Here is a 4,142-nt window from a genome sequence, read left to right as displayed (position 1 = left end):
CATTTGGGCAGATTACTGTTTTTTCCCTGTATTTTTGATCAAATAAATGCAGGCCTGATGAGCATAAGAGACTTCTTTAAAAAACATTACAAGTCTTACTGACCCCAAACTTTCGAACGGTAGTGTATATATACTTATTTATTATTATTATTGATTATCTTGACATTTTTAGACCTGGAAATCACATTTTTAAACTCCTTATAATTTCCTGATTCCTTTCCACTACAGTGGGAATACAGAACAGATCAATCTTCAATAAATTTTTTTTTTTTTTTTTTTTTAAAGTTCAATAATTCAGAGTGCAAACCCAGCTGAATAAATCTGCAGTACAGTGCCATCTGCTGAATTCTCACCCTTCTAAAGTGGGTACACCCTCATGCCGCACTCCTTGTCTCCGGGGCACGTGTCGTCCCCGTGGCTGTCGGGCCCCGTAGCGCTGTCGTGAGGCCATCTCCCGCTCTCTGCGGTTCTCAGCGTCACGGTTATCTTCGGCTGGCAAACCCGCTCTGAAGTCGAAGCCCTCATCGAAGATCCCCAGAGCAAACTGGCTGTAACCGTGCGGGAACGTAAACAAGTGCTGGTCCACATTCTGACGGGTGAGAGGTAAAGCTTTCGTGAGTTCAATTTCACACACGATTTTCTTAATGTGGCGTCTGTGGTTTTCTATGCAGTACTGGAGGCCTGGAGAATATTCTACCATGCTTTCAACAATTTATGATTTGCATGCTTCCCATCTATTAACCATAGTCTAAATCTGTATGTTGCTCTGGATAAGAGCATCAGTTAAATGCATATTGTCAAAGTTTGAATTGTGGGCCACACTGTACTCAATATATAAGGACCAAAGTTTGCATGCCAAGTGAACTCAGCAGCCAAAAGCAATTACAGAGACACAGTGGATGACAGCTCACCTCAAACGAGGGCCGATTCTGATCATTAGAGGCTGTAGATGTGGACCCATTCTCTGAACTGAAAAGGCAAATAGCAAATGTAAATTCAGGAAACTTCAGCAAAAACAGTGATAGAAAAGATCAAATCTTCACATTATTGAAATCATTCACAGTCTTCATCAATGTAGCAAACAGATTTCCTGATGTGGAATTCCAACCAGAGACACAAGTTTGGGCAAAAACATAACGCGATGTTTCCAGATCCACATACGCGATGTTCCAGATCATCAGCAGCAGGTCAGTACTTACATTACCTCTACAGGCAACTCCTCGATGAAGCCGGACTCACACCTCGGAAGCTGAATCCTTGAAACAGAAAATAACACCCATGAATCAACTACAACTGGACTCACTTTCCAAACCCCCTTCATCCCCCCCCGACCCCCACAAAGGCAAATAAACCTGTTGTACACTGAAACACATTTTTTTTTCACAAATGAATCTGCCGAATGCCTTAAAGGGGTAGTTCAGCCAAAAATGAAAATTAGTCATTAAATGACGCACCTCAGTCGTCCAAACCGTAAGACCTCCGTGTCATCTTCGGAACACAGTATAAGATATTTTAGAATTAGTCCGAGAGCTTTCTGTTCCTCAGTTGAGAATGTATGTCGGTTACTGTGCCACGTCCCGAAAGGTATAAAAACATCTTCAAAGTAGGCCAGTGACATAAGAGGGTCAGTTAGAGATTTATTGAAGCACGAATACCTTTGGCCCAAAAATAACAAAAATTACTTTTTTTTAAGCTTTTCTTCTCTTCGGGTCTGTGGTGAGCGCGTTATTGGGTTGCACCAGAGAACACGTCAGCAGCGTCGTACGTCAAAAGCACAGCGTCGCGCTCACAAACAGACCCGGACGAGACGAAAATGATGAATAAGTCGTAATTGTTGTATTTTTGGAGGCAAAATTTATTTTCGATGCTTCAAAAAATTCTAACGGACCTCTGATGTCACATGGACTACTACTTTGCGAGTTTGTATACCTTTCGATCGTGGACAGATACAGTACATACATCTCAATGGAGGAACAGAAAGCTATAGACTAAATCTAAAATATATTATACTGTTTCCGAAAGATGAACGGAGGTCTACGGGTTTGGAACGACATGAGGCGTGCTGAGTCATTAGGACCTAAATTTTCATTTTGGCTGAACTATACCCTCTTAATTAGATGCAGATTCCGCCTGGTCCTGTAACTACCTCCGGATGACCTGCAGGTGCCTCTGTCCTGTCGTGCCTCTGCTAGAGGCTCCGCACAATAACAGCAGGATAATAACACCCACAGAAGTGCAGAGACAAGCAAAAGAGCTTTCGTGACACTACATCCATTCTCTTCCCTGCTCCCCTCACTCAAACCTCGCGAGTATGCAGAAAGATCCTGCCTCGTATTCCCTGACAGCTAAGATGATAGTGCGTGTGAAACGACGAGTGAAACCGGTCTCATGAGTGTCCCAAAAATTAAAGGAGTTTAATAAATGACATCATCATTCTCCACGTACTAGGCCTAATTGTTATGGAGCGTCAGCAGAAAGTTGTAGAGCCACAGAGCGTTACAGGCTGGTGTAAACATAAAACACAAACCACCAGAGACCCAGTGTATTTAGGACAACCGAGACGCTCTTGTACATCTGATTTATTTTATTCCGAGTTATTTTATGATATACCGCTTGGAAAATACTGAAAAAGCTAAGGCTGTCTTAAAGTAACAAAAAGTGTGTGTGTGCTGTGCTGTGTGTGTGTGGTGGGTTTAATGGTTTACATTGTGTAACTTAGTAACCGTCCATGATAAGTAGTAAGTGTGATCTTAGCTGACATTACTCACAATTAATTTCTAAAATGAAATCAGCTGCTTCATTACAAACAGTCTTCAGTTACAGTGAAGAATCACAAATCACAGATCAGATACCCACCCCCACCATGAACACAGATCAATAGAATAAAACCAGCTTTACCATCTAACATATCAGGTGAGGCAAAAGAAACAAGACAGGCTCGATGACGTATAAAACAGATCCTCTGACCAGTCACGTAAAACGTACCGGTGATCTCATATCAGTAACAAAAAATAGCTTATCAGGACTTCAATTATTATCAAAGATCATAGATCAGATGTAATACTATTTACAAATAACAGATAATGATATAATATAACCCAGGGTTCTGTAAAAGCTAACCATATCATCAATCGATACAATCAATGATCAGAAACCTAAAGAAACATAAAAAAAATCCATCTGAACTGATCAAACTCAAAATGGTTATCATCACAACACTTGATATGATTTAACTAAAGCTAGTAGCTGACTCAACGACACTAAGCACAGAAAATTAAACTTTGACCAGCTTAAACTACACACAGAAATACTAGCTGAAAGATTATTTAATTAGGGCCGTGTTAAAAACACAAACACTAACCCGCTAACCGCCCTACAAACGTGAACAAACACAAGACAAACATCAGCATCTAACAACTATAAGGCACTGGAATCCATCCGCCTTCTTACTGTAGTTAATAAATCTAACTAGTTGCTCTCTAATAACCACAGTTTTCAGTTATAGCAAACTAAACATACATGACAAGACCCAAAAATCAGGGTATGAACATCTCAAACAGTATACAGCACACTATTGATAAATGACTAACTAGTTAACTACCAGCTGCATTCATAACTAGTCTCGTTTAGGCAAGTACAACCGCAGATCGTGACACAGATCAACCGAAAAGAAACCACTGAGAAAACACGAAGTCTTTCTCGTGTCAGTGTTATAATGATTTCTCGACGACTAGTTAGTGAGATCCGAGTTGAGCCTCGACAGGTTATCAAGACAGCAAGCGCTCTGGAACACTCTTTACTCTGCGCCTCAGTTCTGCCAAGAAGTCCGTTGATTAACACTCTCGCCCTCTCCAATTCAGTGTAAATAAATTAAATCCTCGTGTTTTAATCCTGAGTGTTGCCATGGCAACAACCCGCAACCTGCTTAGCAGTAGCATAGCGAGCGCGGAGAAACGCGTGACTAAATGGGCCGTTTGTTCCGTTACACCGCATCCATGCCGATCGAGCCGTCGGGGGAGGCTCGTTAAGACCGCGGCGTCTTACCAGGGAGACGAGGGTGATCTCGTCCGAACCACGGTGGCAGAAGAACCGCAGGGCGCGGGGGGGCTTCCGCCATCTTCGCTGAGGATCCGATGAGGGCG

At 42.1% G+C, this 4,142-nt stretch overlaps 1 pseudogene; it reads right to left on the bottom strand.

The window, feature by feature from the left end:
* Window positions 1–332: 332 nt before the first annotated feature.
* LOC109090543 lies at window positions 333–4,117 on the bottom strand (annotated as a pseudogene).
* Window positions 4,118–4,142: the final 25 nt, after the last annotated feature.

This window comes from Cyprinus carpio, unplaced genomic scaffold (genome assembly GCF_018340385.1).
Source record: "Cyprinus carpio isolate SPL01 unplaced genomic scaffold, ASM1834038v1 S000006583, whole genome shotgun sequence".
Lineage (NCBI taxonomy): Eukaryota > Metazoa > Chordata > Actinopteri > Cypriniformes > Cyprinidae > Cyprinus > Cyprinus carpio.
Note: the sequence above shows the minus strand (reverse complement) of the source record. Positions and strands in the feature narration are given on the sequence as shown.